At 40.9% G+C, this 19,477-nt stretch overlaps 1 protein-coding gene and 1 long non-coding RNA gene across 6 annotated transcripts in view; both read left to right on the plus strand.

The window, feature by feature from the left end:
• Positions 1–19,477, plus strand: part of ptprfa (protein tyrosine phosphatase receptor type Fa) — a 381,399-nt gene that overhangs the window by 308,634 nt on the left and 53,288 nt on the right. The gene's annotated exons all lie outside the window — the stretch shown is intronic.
• Positions 2–9,620, plus strand: LOC146502358 (uncharacterized). The gene is made up of 2 exons (XR_014869388.1): positions 2–1,248; positions 1,311–9,620. It is a non-coding gene; the product is annotated as an uncharacterized LOC146502358 (long non-coding RNA).

Genomic DNA, 19,477 nt, shown 5'->3' on the forward strand with positions numbered 1-19,477 from the left:
TGACCGCTCTGTAGTGATGCATTTGGAAGTGGTTCAGTGGTTGATCTCAGGCCAGGGCTTCAGTACATACACTGATTTATTAAAAAAGAGCACACACCCCCCCCCCCCCCCCACCTCAACACACGGCGCAGACTTACAGTACGTTGTGAAGACGATGCTACATTTTTGTCCACAAGACTCTTTGGCTTTTTCTTTGCCATCGTAAGGCAATATAGCAAAACTGAGATTAGTGTTGGTAATAAACTGACAATTTGTTAATACATTTTCAATATATCAGCTGGTTCTGTCCATACAGCGTGTATTCTATAACTCATCCATTTGTGTAGCCTACAGACAGTTTGAGTGCTGTCGTCAGTGGTTAGGGTTAATGAAGGGTAATTCAGGGTAAAGGTTAAGTTTACATTCAAACTTCCTCTTTATATGGAAGTTTCACCTTTGACATCACCAAATGTGACTAAAAATGTATCCAAGAGGTGAGTTCAAAGATGAAATCCTTTTGTTTCCAAAGCTAGCTTGTTTTGCATGTGGCTAAAGTGCAACACAGTAGTTCTCTTTCACAGGAGGAGCTTCCCTGAAGCAGGAATGTTACCCACATGACACAGCAGCAGCTTAATTGTTATCCCTGTATCAAAGCCATGATAAATTGCAATTGGGGTTGCTGTAGCTCAGGCAGTAGATGGTAGAGCAGGTCACCTATCAATAGGAAGGTAATGCTTCGATCCACGTCTCCTCCAGTCTGCATGCCAAATATCCTGGGCAAGACCCCGAGTTGCTCTCCGGTGCATTCATGGGAGTATGAGTGTGTATGTGTGAGCGTTAGACAGAAACAACATAGACAAACAGTGCATGTGTGAATGGGAGAATTCGGGGAGTTGTGTGAAGCGCTTTGAGTGCTCAGAGTAGAAACTCTCTATATCCCAGTCTGTTTACCCATTTACCAAGAGACATGAGGCCAGACTAACAATCTGCAGCAGTGCGAAACCCTCTTTTGCATTAAAAAGTTCCTGTAAGATTTTACTAAAGAGGTGCAGTGTCAGTTTTGTGACTAAAAGGTGTGGAAGTATTTTTGCCTTCGTGCACAAGTATTTGTAGAAGTTTCCCTTTTTTGGGAAAGAAATTTGGAGCACATTTAAATGATTCCTACAAAACCTATTTAAGTTCATGCACTTTACAGCAAATAACAGAATTTAACCCTGAAAACAGAAACTCTTATTTTGTTCCCTATGGTTGTGATAGTTGTCTCTAGAAGTGTTCAGTTATTAGGAATTAGAAGAGGAGAAGTTATCAAAATGAGTGCAGAGTTAGCACAGCTGGATGGCTCAAAGCTATGAAGGCACTCCCTAACCTCGGCTGTCCTGTGCTGGTGGCTTTACAGTAGTGATGTTTGATTCGTGAACGAATCATTCAATACTCGAGAATCACTTTACTGACTCGTGAATCATAATTCACAAGCCCAACTGACTCACTGACTCATCCCTGTTGCTGTTAGCAAACTAATTCCATTAGTAGAAATATATCTAGCTTATAATTAAAATTGTGTGTGTGTGTGTGTGTGTGGGGGGGGGGGGGGGGCAACAGCCAGTTTCTTAACAAAAGCATTTCTGCTCTGAACTGGAAGAAAAAACCCTGAGTAGAAGCTCACATCAAGAAAATAGCTCCTCGGTTCACAGTAGCGTCGCTCTGCTAACATGCTAACAACACTGTCGCTACCCGATCCGTACCGGAAACCCGATCGGTACCCCGCATGCGCGAAAGGTGTCTACTTCCGGTCGTAGCGTTTTACGATAGTTATGGGTCAGCGTATCAGTTAAGATGTTAAGAATAATAAGTATATCTTAAAATGTTTGCAATAATGAAGCATTTCAGTACAATGTAGACAAAAACGAAAAATAAAAAGATAGTTACGGATCGGGACTCCCCGATCCTTACTGCGCATGTGCAAAGTCGGACCGTACAAATCGGGTCTACCCGATCCGTACCGCGCATGTGCAGATGTTTTCTTCTTCTTCTGTTGGTTTAATGGCAGTTTACTCCCCAGTGTATGAGGATACTGCCACCTGCTGACCGAGCGAATGAACCCTATTGTAAACTGAATTGGCGTCATTACAAACGCGTGTTAAATTTGATTTAGTGATAGTCGAGTATGTTTATGCTTGTCTGTGTTGAGAGGATTGACTGGAATAGTGATGATGATGTCCGCTATCACTGTCAATTGTCAGTAAACACTTAATCTGGCTGATGAATCTTCACGTGACACATTGCTAAATCAATATTATTAAGTCTGTAATAAGGCGCCATTCTTCTTATTTTACAGCGCTGTTGTTCAATCGGGGAACGCTCTCTGTTGAGGAGAAAAGCATGAATTTGTTTGTATACGGATTATCCATTGTTTAAATGTCCCGGGCAGTCGAAAAGGAGGCAGAGCTGTTGAGAAATGCTAGGAGCTAACTGGGCGCTAACCGTATCATTCAAATATATTGAATGTCGCAATGTTGGCAAAGAGAGGAAGTGACGTAAGATTTGCGCATGCGGGGTACCGATCGGGTTTCCGGTATGGATCGGGTAGTGACAAACACATTTGAGCTACTCACCCCCTCCCTCCTGGCTCACAGCTTCTTCTTCTTCTTGGTTGGCAACCAATGTTAAGGCGCATTACCGCCCCCTGGCTCACAGCTCAGTGGACATTTAGATGAGAAAATATATATTTGACACATTTAAGGAAAACACTAATAAAATAAAAATAAACAAAATAAATGTTTATTAAGCAATTTTGATAGGAAATTGCTTAATTTTAGAAATTTTTTTGCTCTATAAAATAGTTGTTGTTTTTTTAGAATCATTCATCTTAGCAGTAGGATTTACATGAAAAGAGAAACAAATTAAGTTTGAGTGAAAATGTAAATTTTTTGCACTCTCTGGTCAACTGACTCAGTGAATCAAATGACCCAAAAATCCGATTCACTTTGGTGAGTGACTCATTAAAACTCGATTCAGTAAAAAGAATCAAATTTACCATCACTACTTTACAGTGCTGCTTGCAGTGTTTCCAGTTTTTAGTTACATTTCTACACAGATCAGTTTTGTGTCTCTTGCTTGTGTTTTCACAGCCTCGTGCACACAATGAGCAGATGTTGTTTAACTTCTCTCTGGTATCAGATCTGTTACAAACTGAATGAAAATGCAGGAATGTGTCAAATTCAGACCTGACATCTGTTAGATTCATATTTGAATCCTACAATCTGTAAAGTTTGACTTTAAAAAATGCCCACAGTCTCACACTTGCACAGCCTGCAGAGATAAAGAGCATTTAAAGACAAAGTAATAGCAACGTCATTAACAAAAGGCTGGGTCACGATGTGACATCATCCTCTTCTACATATATAAGGTCAGTAATGACAAACAGATTCATATCATGGATTCATTTGTAATAAAGCTGCGATCTGTGCTCTAACTGAGCTGTCAGAATTATCCAGAGCATGAACGTCTTGAGCTACAAGACTGCATCGTCCACAGAAGAGTTTGTCTTCCAGGCAAAAACACATTGATCTGAATTTCCAGAGAGAAGCACAAACATTAAACTCACATCCTGATTGATTCTGCCTGCATATGTACAGTGCTCTTGTGCTGGTCATCATTAAAACAAACTATGTATCTTTATAAATTAGCAGATTGCCAACAGAACCTCCCACTTCCATCGACTGTGGCATCACGCTAGTTTGCCCTGGTTAGTAAATCTGCCATCGATGTCGCATTTTCAGATCTCCATAAATAAACACTGTGGCTACCTGAACAGACCTGTCCTTGTTAGAACAGGGGGATTGTCTGGGAGGTGAATGAGCTCATGTGACCAGCCACAATTCACAAACTCAGCAACTAACACTTGCATCAAAAACAACACAAACATTGAAATACAAGAGAGAAACCATCACAAAGATGCACCAAAAGTCAGCAAATCATTCATCAGCGAAGGTATCTGTGCAGATTTTGTATTGCACATCTTTATGAAAGTTGTATATTCACAAGATTCAGGAAATAGAAACAGTAACAAGGACCAATGTTTGATATCATGCAATAGCTTTGCAATGAACGCAACCTGTGGGACGCTTGTTACTGTGGACCTTGCAGCTGCTTCCTGTGGTGGTGTTGTACTGGATTGCAATACGCGCTTCCCCCCACACTGCTGTGTTTGAGTGCACATGATCAATAGTCAGAATAAAATGTGGAAGAAAACAAATAGATTCCCCCGAGTCTGACCATAAGTGGCCATTACGTTTGATGTTATGTAATCCTTCTGCACTAATGTACCATGTGAACACACGATACAGCTGCTGCTGCACGTGAGGGAGAAGCAAAGTCAACTATTAGAGTGGAATAAGCTGTAAGTTACAGCCTGCCTTGTATGCAGCAGTGCTGTGTCAAGAAAGGTTCACTGAGACCAAGGCTGTGCTTGACACCTCTTGCTCTTTAATAAATCATAAATCTGCAGCAGGGGCAAGGGAACAGCAGAGGCAACGTGGATGGTTTTTTAATATGCTGCTCTATTGCTGTTTTGTCTGCGTTCGTGGCCTTTAAAGTTGTCAGATGAATAGTTCTCATAAAACTGTGGAAAAACCTCATTTATGGGTCACATTGTGGTACATACAGCTGCGGTGCATGCTCCATACTTCTTTGTGATGCTGAATGAATAGAGCAGAGCTGTGAATGGCATTATTGCTTTCTATCTGTGAAATATAAGAGTAGCCCTTCCAGCAGCGCTGCACACATGCCGAGCACGTCACACTGATGCTAATCATGTCCTTGACTCCTGCATGCATCTGCAGGTATATCTCCCAAGCATTTAGGCCGTGATCCCCACTGTCACTCACATGCACTTTGCTTCCAAGAGCATAAAACTTCAGACTGCTTCTCTAATTTTAACGGCTCTTGTTCTTGTTCGCCCTCGTGGCATCTTCATTTAAATGTGTTACGATCTGTGGAGAGGGAGGAGGTTGGTCCAGAGTTGAACACTTCTGAAGGCTCCTGGCTTTAAACAGTCTTATGAACTATTCACACAAACACGGTGATGCACCACATCAGTAAAGATTCACTTGGAGTAAGGTGTAGGGGAGATTAAGGTTCAAATCTTTTTATGGAAAGGCTTGTGAAGAACAAAAATGCACGTACGGGGTCTGATCAGAAGGTTCTGACAAATCAAAAGCTTCGCCTGATTTAGATTTGGCTGGTCTCACATTCAACTTCATCTTGTTCCAGCTGACTTTTGCTTGCTGTGCAAGTTTGAGGTCCATGGTGGAGAACACAGAGTGGGCGTGGTTACAACAGCAACTTCCATGACCTGAAAATAGCAGCTGCAGGATGAAGGATGACTGAATACATTAAAATAGATTCTCTCAAACAGGTTTTGATTTTTAGGTCCTGCTGTCTGAACTATTTTAATCATTCCTCATCAGTGTTGGGAAGGTTACTTTTAAAATGTATTCCATTACAGATTACAGATTACATGCCCCAAAATGTATTCTGTAACGTATTCCGTTACGTTACTCAATGAGAGTAACGTATTCTGAATACTTTGGATTACTTAATATATTATCATGCTGTTTACAACTACATGAATGTACTATTGCTGTGATTTATTACTGTTACTGAAAGTCCGCGGCTCCGAACCGTAGTAAAGGGACCTCTGGCTAATACGGTGGGTTCTGTGTCGGCTCGTAGCTGAAAACTAGCTTTACTTTGTTGTCTGGGTCAACTTTGCTAGCAGAGACAGAGAGAGGCGTTGAAAGGCTGCTCCAACAGAACTTATTGTTTCAGAGGAAAACACGAACACGGTGTACAGTCGAGTCTTAATAGCTTACTTACAGCTGGGCTCGTCAGGCTCTCTTCTTGGCTGCAGTGGTTATTATTATATTTACATGCTTCCAGCTCCCGTTTCTGCTCGATGACAGCTCGTACTTTTCCTTTTTCTCCCTCCCTCGCTCACAGACACATAACGTGTATGGCAGTCCATTCTCCCTGCAGCACGGACTACACTGCCCATGATGCTACATTCTTTAGAGCTATACCTGTAGCATTCTGCCTGTTAGCTTAGCACAACAACAAAAAGGCCTCTCTCACCCAGGAAACACGCAGAGAGAGAGCGTCACCCTGTAACCATGGCAACTGTAACGCTGCCTGGAACAACAGAACGTAGCTGTCAAACAAAACCCAAACAGTCCTGACCCGCCACAATATGAAACAGGGAAGTACCGCCGTGTAATCCATTTATTTCAACAAAGTAACTGTATTCTAAATACCACCTTTTTAAACGGTAACTGTAACGGAATACAGTTACTCATATTTTGTATTTTAAATACGTAACGGTGGGACATGTATTCCGTTACTCCCCAACACTGTTCCTCATATGAGGCTTAAATTGAAGTAAAGCATTTTGTACTACGCTGAGCCCAAACCATGAGCGTGTTCTGGAGAGCTGCTGGATGTTAACAGAATAAACCTGCATTCAGAGTCTCCTTATGGGTGAACCCAAGTCAGGCTTTCATCACTAACCACTGAGCAGACGGTGCACATCCTTCACACGGTGTTAATATTTGCCTCAGCTCTCGTCTCGCCCAGTGAAGACAGCAGGCCCACTGTTGGTTCTGCTCAGGGCAGAGTTACAGGTTGTTCTTAAATGATCCAAGGTCTTGGCCCCACTATGTAAAGTTCAATGTGACATGTGTTATGATTTGGAGCTCTATGAATAAAACTGAAATGAATTGAGCATTTAAATGTCATTCAAATGTCAGTGGCTGAAAGAAGTGTGAGATAAAAAAAGGGCAGATGGAGAAATGAAAGCAAGCTGTTTTCAGGTTATCAATGAAGGAAATTCAGCACATTGGTCGAGTTTATCTGCAAAACAAAGTCAGTCAGTGAGTGAAGAGACGCCTGAAAACCTTCCAGGTAGAAATCTGCAGATTTGGAAACAGTTGTAGAAAATGGTTTAATTTGAACATGTTTGATTTACAGCATTGACCAAAGGATCGTCTCATATGGACACAATTCTAGGTGTGATGGGACATTTCATGCCCTGCTCATGACTTCATTTTGTTGGTAACTAAACTGTAAGTGCAATAAATATATCAGAATAGGGCCCAAATGTGTCGGCTTAATGGGTTCCTCCTGTTTTTCTGCTATCAGTTTAATAACTGGGCTTTGCACAAAACTCTGAAAAATCAAACTTTGATCTCTTCAGGAGAAACGAATTTGGACTTTACATGTTGTTGTTTTGTTTTTTTAATAATAAGCCAGTTTAATATTTTCATGAATCCACAGAAGCTGTTGAAGATTAAATTTAATGTCATGAATATGATGAGTTCACTAACTGTTTTGCTTCCAGCCCAAATTACAAGATTAAAATACAGAAAGGATTTAGGGGGACAAGAAAGTAAAATATAATAAAGACAAAGAGTGAAGACAGAAGTGTAGAAAACACAAATACTAACCAGAGAAACAGAGGAGGCTCGAACAGGGAACAGAAAGATGAGGGAACACTGAGGGAACTAAAACTGAAACTTGTTACAAGAATTAAACAAATAGAAACAGGAAGGCTCAGAAATAAAACTCATGCTCTAAAATAATAAAGAAATGAAGACAGGATCCAAAACTGAAAACACAAATAGATTAAGTCTGAATATGAAACTCAAACAAACCCTGGGACTGTGACAGACAGTCGTCTGGGTCTGTACTTCATTCAATAGTGCACACTGGTTGTTGTTTTGCTTTGGCAGCAACTTAAACAACTGAGTTACATCAACACAACGTATTCATATTCAAAGTTGTGCACTACTTCGTCACTTAAACACTACATGTTGTCTTCATATTGCATAATGTTCAACAAAGTCTAGTTAACATAAGCAGTTAATGGATTTACAACAACCCTACCCCCGATGTGATTGGGTAAGAGGCACCAGTCGATCACAGGGCCAAACAATCCTTTGCACTCACACTTAGATTAATTTGTGATTCTCAATGACTACTAACTCTAATAACTGAATGACCTTTAACTGTGGGAGGAAACCAGAGTACCCACTGCAAACTAACCAGACTGTGGGTTTGAACCCGGGACCTTCACGCTGTGAGGTAACAGCAAACCACTGCACCACCACGCTGTCGGTGCAGACTCCACAAAAGTAGGAAAGCTACGATTTCAAGGCTCTGCACGTTTTTGTCCTTGACAGGTTAAACCACATTAATAGCGCTAGCATGCACGGTGTGTGTAGTTGTCTGCCTCCAGTGATTTTCCTGTGGTTTAAAATCTCGTGTGTTCTTGTGAATTTCGTGAGTCCAGTAACTAACCACTCTGACTAGATTGTATCAGGTCATCTCAACAAGAACAAATGAAGTTGTTCAGATCCTACATGATTTAATTACGTTCACCATAGAAACAAAACACACGTTAGACTTTTGTAAATGTAACAACCATCCAATTTCCTTTTTTTTAGTGCACACGTTTGGGATCTCTGTCTCGCCTCGAGTTACATCAAATTCAGCTTTGTAGTTGTTGTACGATCCTGCTGGCAGAAAAACACTGAAACTGCAGTTTCCCCACCTTTAGGCACAAAGATGAAACGCTGACCTTTCCATCTAAGTGGGTAAGACAGCAAATTAATACAGCGGCGCTTCGGCGGCCTCGGCGGATGTTTTTAGTGCTGTTTGTATGATCCTGACACTCGGTGGAGCACGGACATCAGGCCGGAGGACTGCGGTTTTTAAGAGGAGCATCTATTTAAAAATGTTCAGAACTTTGAGATAAAAAGAAATAGTTTGATAAAAACTAAAATGTTGATACATATTTAAGCAAATCGCCACACATGCAGGGACTCTCTGTATGCATAATTGGGCATCTTATTCCTGTCATCCCTGAGTTCCTGGAACTTTATCAGAGAGACTCAGAGATTCATTGTTCCGTACATGCCATTGTCCTCCAGCATTTAGATGCCATTCAGACGTTTTAAATAAATGATTAAATGGAGCGTTTCTCATCACTCCCACTTTGCTGTGCCTCCGCTCATTACAGCTTTTGTAATGAGGGACGTGCGTCGTCTTGGACAATACTTTCCCTCAGTGTTGAGAACAGAGCTGCAGGGTCCAGATTCAATAAATGGCACGTTGCTGAATGTGATTCCAGCCTGTACAAAAATAGAAACCTAATCACATTCATTGGAAAAAGGGGACATAAGCTTAGCTTTTATTTCTGCCGCAAAGCTGCTGGAGGGGTGGAGGCGACAAGAGAAGAGTGGGAAGGAAAAGAAAGGAAGGAAAAGGGCACTGTGGCTTTCTGTGGCCCCCACTGCTGGTAAACAAGCCGGGACGTGTGAAATTGGATAAAAGAAAAAGGCCATATAAACAGTGTGATCACTTAGAGCGGAGGAGTGGAGGGTGGGTCGGCGAGGAGAGCACGGCGGCTTCCTGTGAATGCAGAGCCCTGTGGGAGCGACAGAGAGGTGAGCAGAAGAGTTAGAGGAGCTTAATGGGAGGATAAGACCGAGAAAGGAAAGAAATGCTGCAGCCACTGGAGAGAGGGCCTTACAGATGCCGGGCTGTGTTTCTAATGTGGGGGGAGGAGAGCTGCTGAACTTTGAGGGGGAAGAGGAATAGGTACTGGATATCTTCCAGCCTGTACGCTTAGATGAGCTGAGAGGAGACGACTCCGGCTGAGGGAGAAATATCAGCGTTTCAGAAAATAACCGAGCTGTCAAAATACATCGCAGTCAGACATTGTTTCATATTTTGTAATCAGTCACTTCTTGCGGAAGGATTACGGACGGTGGAAACAATTTTGTTGAGCAAAACGTTCATCCCCCTGCACCTCTGCTCTTATAGACACGTCTCTTCTTCTCTCCAGTTTGCAGATGTAGCAGCAGCATATTTTTCACCCCTGAAGGATTACTATCTACGAGGTCCCACCGCTGAGATTGATCACTTCAAAACTTCCCCCCTGAGATTATCTAAATATCCTTCAGAATATGCTTCTGCTGCATCTGAAAGCTGTGAAAACTGTCATTTTTCAAACAGAAAAAAGTTTTCTGAGCTGTAAGCAGTACTTTGCTAAAAGTGCCACAAAGTACTAAAGAGAGAAGCGAGCGGAAAGCGCTGAGGAGACAGATGAGCTGAGCACGTTATCAAGCACCACACCTTTTAGCTGCTAATGCTTCAAGGTTTCTTCTGTACGCTACAGAGCTCGGGAAGGCGGCTACCGTCTTCTTAAAGAAACGCTGAGGTTGGTCGTCAGGTATGAAAATGTGTAAACCAGGAATGAATCAATATAATAAGATTTTTCATTAGAATTATCATAAGAGAAAAGCAATGATGAGCTCATGAGTAAATCAATCTCTTCATAATCCCCCCTTTAGGCTACAATAACGGTGCTGTCAGCGAAACAACTAAACTTTTGTTGTTTTACTGCATTTCTTTATTTCTCATAGAGCAGGAACAAGAATATAAACAGTGAGGCTTTAACAAATGCAGCAACACAGCACAAGCCCACAGTGTGCACTCTCCTAACATTAGCAACCTCCTCGGTCATTAGGGAGTCTTTGACTCACACCTGCAGCCGCTGCCTCCTCACACTTCTTAAGTGACATTTCCTGTTGACTTGTTGTCATCGCTTGGCTAAAATATCAACTGCTAAGACTTGTTTCTGAGACTGAAGTTGCAACAGAAAGATTCCCAGTGTCGTGCCACAGCTCTGTCCTGATACAGACGCACACATCTGAAAACTGCAACACTGCATTAATATAAACCCGCACGAAGCGGGAGGATTATGTGACAGCGATGGCAGAGCAAGGAGACGTTCTTTTATCACTGTGGTTAATTGAAGTAATAATACTGGGAGCATTTCTAACAAACAGCCTATCCAGGTGGCGAGCTCTGAAAAATGACACCAGTGCAGAGGCGCTAAGAGCCGCAGTTCCTCTGGTGGCCACTTGACTGACTACAAATGCCAGTCAAATCCCCTTATATACCCCCATATCAACCTTTACACCAGAAATAAACAATACAAGCAAACAAATGGCAAAACAAACATGGATACTGGAGCTTGGGAACTGGTTAATGACAGAAGTGCTTTGAATTAAAGTCAGCTAATTAAAGTCACTGAATCAAATCTCTCTACAGTGTTTGTGCTGCTGCTTTAATGAACACAGACTACGGCCTGCTACAAAGCTTGTGCTTCAGTGTTTGGGAGTTAAATTCGACTATTTTACCAGTCTGCTTTAGTACTAGTTAGCACATATAAGTATCTGTGCAAGCAGTGTTGGGGAGTAACGGAATACATGTACCGCCGTTACGTATTTAAAATACAAAATATGAGTAACTGTATTCCGTTACAGTTACCGTTTAAAAAGGTGGTATTTAGAATACAGTTACTTTGTTGAAATAAATGGATTACATGGCGGTACTTCCCTGTTTCATATTGTGGCGGGTCAGGACTGTTTGGGTTTTGTTTGACAGCTACGTTCTGTTGTTCCAGGCAGCGTTACAGTTGCCATGGTTACAGGGTGACGCTCTCTCTCTGCGTGTTTCCTGGGTGAGAGAGCGCCTGTTGTTGTTGTTGTGCTAAGCTAACAGGCAGAATGCTACAGGTATAGCTCTAAAGAATGTAGCATCATAGGCAGTGTAGTCCGTGCTGCAGGGAGAATGGACTGCCATACCCGTTATGTGTCTGTGAGCGAGGGAGGGAGAAAAAGGAAAAGTACGAGCTGTCATCGAGCAGAAACGGGAGCTGGAAGCATGTAAATATAATAATAACCACTGCAGCCAAGAAGAGAGCCTGACGAGCCCAGCTGTAAGTAAGCTATTAAGACTCGACTGTACACCGTGTTCGTGTTTTCCTCTGAAACAATAAGTTCTGTTGGAGCAGCCTTTCAACGCCTCTCTCTGTCTCTGCTAGCAAAGTTGACCCAGACAACAAAGTAAAGCTAGTTTTCGGCTACGAGCCAACACAGAACCCACCGTATTAGCCAGAGGTCCCTTTACTACGGTTCGGAGCCGCGGACCTTCAGTAACAGTAATAAATCACAGCAATAGTACATTCATGTAGTTGTAAACAGCATGATAATATATTAAGTAATCCAAAGTATTCAGAATACGTTACTCTCATTGAGTAACGTAACAGAATACGTTACAGAATACATTTTGGGGCATGTAATCTGTAATCTGTAATGGAATACATTTTAAAAGTAACCTTCCCAACACTGGTGCAATGCAGCGGTACTGTCTATGAATGCAGCTTGCTAACCAAAGATTAGCTGACAGCTGTCCAAAACTAACATGTTTATCGTGGCTATGTCCATCTTTTATATACAGTTTCAGTTTAACACAACATCCGTTTAAAGATTTTTATAATTAGCAGCTTGTGTTTAAATGCAGGATAAATAGTAGCAGTTAGGACTTCTGTAATGTGCATTATGTAATGAAAGCTGTTTAGCCATCTGCTTATGCTGCTTGTGCTGTTAGCCATGAGGAGCTGTTAATGGTTGGTTTGGTGAAAGCTGCGATTTAAAGATCGCTCAGGTAGAAAGTGAACTGGAAAACCATCAGAATAACTCAGGTTATGTTTCAAATCCATCCTCCTGAAATACACACAGAAGTGAATTATGACCTGGAGAATTAACACTCCCTTTATCAGCATGTAAAAAGATTATTTATACATTTCTGGCCTTTTTTCTGCTTTAGAGAATCAAGCTGTGAGTTTGTGCTGCTGCCTTGGCCAAGAGATTTGATCGCAGTGGGACGGAAGCACAGAGAAACTGTTCCTCAAGGCAGAAGATATTAATTATGTATGAGTTTTCATTAAGGCTGTATGCAATAACTAACAGGTGACCAGCCAACATAAACATCCTGCGTATGTACTTGATGGGTAAATAAATATATTCCTACCCACAGCTGTCAAGTATAATGGTGTGAAATGGGCATGACATCAGCCAGCATGCATATATGCATACTGAATGTCTGACATTTGCAGAAACAGGGAGACGTTCACAGAACCGACTCCATGGCACCACTTTTAAAAATTTGCTTACTGATAAACAGCCTCCTCTCGTAGATTAAAGAAACGTTTAATCAGCTCCACTCCCTCCACGACTTAATCCATTTATAACTGTTCCAAGTCTTAATTTCTATCAACGCTGCACCAGAAGCTGGAAGAAAGGAAGAGAGAAACCAAACTATCAGGTGCAATGCAAAACCAAAAAAGGAAAATTAAACTTCTAACACCAAACATCTTTATAAATGACTGCGTGTCACATTCAGCATTGACACTTAGTGTTTGCAGTGCATGAGAAACTTTCAATAAACAAGCGACAGCTGCACTGTTATAATAACAAATCTAAATCCCAGTTGGAGACCCACCTGATTGGTAGATTACTTTAGTTGTTTGGGACGGACGAAATGGCAAAAAGTAGACTTGTCCCAAAAGACACTAACAGCACCAAACTATAAACACGGAGGAGACATTTGGTTGGCAGCATGTGCTTCTTGGAGAAGGGATATGAAAGCGGTGCATCAGACGAAGGAGCAGAGACAGTTCGGCTGTGGGAGGATAAGCCTGGAGCACGCCTGCTGCCAACTGGTGCACGCTTCTAATGTGGGTGACAAATACTCACACACAGCAACACACGTACAGTCGAAGTCATTACGGAAAACAGTGGGAAAAGGAAATAGAAGAAGTATCACTCACTAAGCTTTCTAACAGTGTGTGTGTGTGTGTGTGATTATTATTATTATGCAAATAACAAAGGCACCTATCCAAAGCAGAGCAGAGCAACTTGCACCTTGACTAAAGTCGTGCCAATTCAGCCGTGACAAATGAAGGCCTGAGTAAGAGGTTATATTTTAAGGCCTTTTAATTCAAAGAGAGCTTTATTAACACGTCTGAGCCAAAATCAGGTATGTTAACAGTCATGACAGGATTAAATTCAGTTTTTCTTCGTGCAGGAAGTTCTCACCAAAAACAAAGACAGAAATCGGATTGTCAAGACTTTTGTTTTCTCATTAAAAAAGAGGTTTTAAAAAACAGAGAGACAAGTTCATGGTCGCTTCTGTAGAGTGAAGCTCATTACACGTGCATGCTGAAAATATGGGTAAGAAAAACATCTCTACTTTCACAGTGACTGAAGCCATGTGACTGCCACTTATTTCTGGTTAGCTTGTTGTTGTGTGTTCAGATCTTCAGGCCATCAGATTCCCGTGCGTTTCTATATTAATACAAGTTTGGATTAACAAGAATGATTATAATCAGCTTTCTTGCCTTGAAATTAAAGTTTATAATACAAAGAATAAACTTTAGAGTTTGATGTGTTTGCAAGGCCGTTCTGTGTCTAAAGGATTTTATTTTTTTGCATTTTGCAGCAGGACAAATACAAAAAAAGTCTGTTATAGACAAAGATCATGTATAATTCATGTGTAGCTGTCAGATTGGATACCGCAACCTCGACCATGAATGCTAAAGTGAAAATGAGTGTGAAAAAATGTGCTGAAATTAATGAATCATTAAGGAAACAAAGCTGGTGGAGGGTGGCTTTGTTTTTAACAAGCGGCACACTTCAGTGGGGTTTACGGCTTTTGCCCAGCGGAGCTGCAGCCTTGTTGAGCCGGAGCCCGTCAGGCTTACAGGAATATTTATAGTCTCATTCACCAACACAGTGCAACTTACTACACTTGTCTCACAGAACATAAAGTGACAAGCAGAACAGTTACTTAAAGAGAATTACTCCCTGCAAATTGATCCATGTAACCCCTTTTAATGTTTATTCTATTGCCAATATCGGACTGCCTCCAACTCTGCAGCTTAGAGAAGACCTAAAAGTGTTTTCTTTGATTTCACTTCATCTGCAATATTTGATTATTTTGTAATGAAGCGATTTTTTTTTGCACTGCTTTACACCAGAGATCATTAGGATGACAAACATCTCTTGGTTTGGTGTTTTTTGGTATTAATTTCTCTAATTTTACATGTCAAAGCTAATTGGGGAAGTACTACTGCTGTGCTGGTGAAATACTTGTTTAATGTGTTTGGTGGCTCTGGAGGAGTTTTTGTTTACTTGACTGACATTGCTTGAGAAATGATTGGTCTCCACAGAGACTGTAATTACAGAAACACCGCATGAAAACCTGGCCGTCTGGGGGTTTAATGATGTGGGCTTTTACAGAGGGGGGGCTCTAATATACTGATGCAATCATGGGAAACATTGCTGTTTAACATGGAAGTCATACTGCCATAGACTAATGGCCCATTTCCATTGAAAAAACTGTATACAAAAGATGGATGTAGCTGACATGACATCACTGCCTGGTATTTCTGATTACCATATTTTTCAGACCATAAGAAGCATTAAGTGAAACAAAACAGTCAGATAAGTCAAACTTTACTCAGCTCATTCTTCTTGCTTCCTCCTCTTCCGTACCATTGATTCATTAATGCTGAATTCTCTGGCAGTATATTAATGACTAACCTCGTATTGTGGATGGATTATCTCAGTTGTTCTCCTGACTGAAGTTTGGTCCGTTTACAGCATCCTGCCATGCGATTGCATTTGTCTCTAACCATCACGAACCTTCACGTTAACTTTTATCGAGTGGAAAAAAGTTAGCGTTCATCCTCCAGCTTCACTGTGTTTATGCTAACATAGCTGTGTAGCTAGCGATCACGTAGCACATCATTATCTACCAGCTAGCCCAACTTCAGTAACCCTACAAACGTCACTGCTGTTTAGTTTTCTGTCTTCATTTATGTTGGAAGTGACAGCAGAGCTGTACGTTTGAATTTATTCACAAATCTCTCAGTCAGAACATGCTATATCATGTTTAGTTGGAAGCTAGCGAGCTAACTTCCTGCTAACTTCCGCTAACTAACGCTGATCATTTTATTAAAGATGAAAGAATTTAGACAGTTTTTAACTCTCAGTGATGCTGCAGTGTTCGTTTGCCTTTGGGACCTGAAGTGGACGGAGTTTAGGACCCAGATTACTCCGCGACGCTCCTGACTACGGCAGCCGTAATGCTCCAACAATCCATCGGGCGGTGCGGCTTCATAGATCACCAAAGTCGTACGAAAACATTTTTTGACAGATTTTTGAGCGCCATGTACCACATAAAATCGCTTTGAGAATTTATACATAAGACGCACTGTCGGTTTTTGAGAAAATTAATTATTTTAAGTGCGCCTTATAGTGCGGAAAATACGGTAGCTAACACTTGCGTTTGCTGTTACCAAGCTTCAACCATACTGTACGAGTCACAAACAAACAAACATGTAGAAGATTCAACTTAGTTATAAAAAATAATTCATTATGGAGGTTTTGATTAACTGTGAAGACCACAATAATTTTTTGTACCTGACTGGAAAACTGTTTACCTCGACTGTAGGACTGTGCATTTTAACATTAAAGTCTATGTGGATCAGCTCACTGGAGTCAGCCTCAAGTGGCCTTTACAGGAGCTGTTATTTCTGCATTGGCTTTGTTTGTCAACCACGAGGCGGACGCTTGTTTATGTAAACCACTGAATCAAATTTAAAGACAACTGCAGCCAATGACACTGATCCTATGGATGCAAATAGTTTAAATTGACAAAGCATTAGAATACACACTCTGTCATCTTTTGAAGTTAAAAGTCCTTGAACTCAATAAATTGGTGAAAGCCATTCAAACCTGGCTGCTTTGGAGCACTGGAATCTCAACGAGTGATAAAGTGGGATTTGTCACATTACGCTTGATGTGCTCAGGCAGAACAGGCCTGAACAGTGAGTTTCAGTTTTTACCCTTTTTTGTTGTATCTTTTTAAAGCTAAGGTAGGCAACATGTTTTTTGCACCATTAGATAAAAGTCCATTAAAAGCTTTCAGCATATTGAAATGCAATTAGTCTGAGAGAGAAGCAGACCCTCGCACCTACTCTGGCCTGTTTAAGTAGGTGACAATGATATGAGACTATGGCCAGATGGCATAATCGATGCTTCGTTCAGCCTGAGTCCGGATGGTCGACATCAGTCCATTACACAAATCAAAGCCCTAAATGTAGCTATAAAGAAATATGTACGCTTCAACAGATTTGTATGTCTGTAAGTGAGAGACTGTGTAAGTCCATGCCCTTTAGTGATGGCAGGGGAGAACTCAGGGCTGACCTCAGGTCTCCACGCCCCATCTGAAGGTGTAGTGAAGCTGTTGGCATTATTGTGTCCTCAGAGGATGTTGCTGATGCGTATCCTTGCACTGAGCTTCTTGCGCGCCCCCCTGGCCTCAGGGTGGGTCTCATGACAACAAGCAGTACGGTCCTACATCAAGCTCATCCACACAGCAGCCTGTCTCACACCTCACTCTCTGTCCTCCTCTATCCCCAACCCCATCCCCTCCACCTGCTGCGAGCTGTTCCAGATAACCAGTTGCCTTCACCTGCACAGACCTGTTATCGTTTAAACCTCATTTACACTCCCACATGGAAACCTGCTTTACAGTTGCTTAAAATCTTTAAATTGATGAATTGAATCAAAATGTTTTCACCATTAAAATATTTAAATTACATGAAGTTTTTTGGTAATGTGATGGATAATCCTGTTACTGGTTTCACATTACTCCTCTGATCGATGGGGAACTGTACCACAAAATAAAGCTTCAACAAAAGCAATAAAAAGGCTTCATGCAGGTTACGTGGATGCAATAAATGCAGGATTTTCTTTGGGCTTTTTCAGGAACTTTTTCAGGACCTCTGTGCACCACGAAGATATTTTAGAGTTTTAACAAGAACCAGCAAAAATAAACAGAAACTTATCCAAAAGAGTGCAAAACTGAGTTTCCATTAGCATATTGTTATGTTTGCCATACACTGGGAAACAGTTTGTATAGTGTTATTGTTTTCCTCATTGAGACAACAAATGCCTATTTGTGTTCTAATTATTGATGATTGTGTTTTCTGTTGTTGTTTTATTGTGATGGGGTCATATTAGTCATAGAAACTGAACTGGAATAGAAATAAACGTCACTGCACACACGGGGAACAAACCTCTATATCAGCCTACTGCCAATATACAAGACAGAGACATAAACTAGCCAGAATTTATTTCCATTTAATTTCAACAAATAAGAAAACAGTAAAACGCTCACATCTAAGAATAAAATTAATCTTTATCTAAGTTGTTTTTGTCTTGACCCAGACTGTCTCCTGATATTGTATCGTAAAAACTAGATTTCATTTCATTTATTTATTTATTTCACACTTGGTACAACAATTCAAACAAACCAACCACACTTTCTATCAAAAACAATACAACCATGTGTGAAAAGGAGCAGGAAGAAGAAAATATTCTTATTAAACCCCGCCCCCTATCTACAATCCAATTTATATTACAAGTGGGCACCAAAAATCAGGACAAACTAACATTAACATTTATCTCCGGTCCTAACCCAAACCAAACAACAAATTTACAGTCAGAATAACCGCTCCACATAGCAACAAGGAGAAAAATTAAAATTAAAATAAATAAAACAAAAAATTATAATGGATCCTTTTTCAATGAACTCCAATTTCATTCACATTCTTCATATTGAGTTATCGTTTTAAGCATGTAACACTTTTTAAAACAATGTAAATTTATACAATTCTTTAAATTATAATGAAGTGAGTTCCACAGTCGTTTACCTCTAACCGTTGGACTCATTAATCTTTGTGTAGTCACAGCTAACTGATGCTTAAAATAACATTTCCTTCTGCTGTCTTCTCCCCCTGAACATAATAAAAAATACTCTTTGTAACTTAAAGGGCAAAATATTAGTAGACAATGATTTTTACTGTCCCCTTATCTTCTTCCTAATAGATCGCACAACTGCCAGTGGGACTGTTTGATAGATGTGTTGCATTGAAAAGGGACGCTGTGGTGTGAACACCTGAAATCCCCAAAACTTGGGGAGCTGTGTGAAACAAGAACAAAATGCAATGATTTGCAAACCTCATGAATCCAGATTTTATTCACGGTGAAACACAGAAAACAGGAAGAGGAATGATGTCTGATATAGGGCTGTAGATGCTCCGGTCCATGACGCGCCAGAAAGGTCTGGACTGCACTTAAGCTCATTCAACACCGGACTCCTGTAGTATGAGCTGTTGTTTTAGGTTTTTGTTTTTGTTTTTTAGGGATTTTTTCACCATGTTTACTTCTTCGAAACTCTTTCTAAGATCCTTTTAAGCCCACTCATGTTACTCACTGTTTACCAAAATATTCCTCCAGCTGTTTCTTTTTAGTACCTCTTACTTTTCCAGCCTTTTGTTGCCCGTCTACCAACTTTTCTCAAAACATGTTTAAAATGAGCAAAATTATTTCATGAAATAAAATGAATAAAATGATGTTTAGACATCTTTGTGAGGACAGAACATTGGGACCAACAGTCACTTGTTGCAGCGGTCCCCAACCTTTTTGGCGCTATGGTTTGTCCGACAATATTTTCACAGACA

The sequence above is a fragment of the Neolamprologus multifasciatus genome, chromosome 15, assembly GCF_963576455.1.
Source record: "Neolamprologus multifasciatus chromosome 15, fNeoMul1.2, whole genome shotgun sequence".
NCBI lineage: Eukaryota > Metazoa > Chordata > Actinopteri > Cichliformes > Cichlidae > Neolamprologus > Neolamprologus multifasciatus.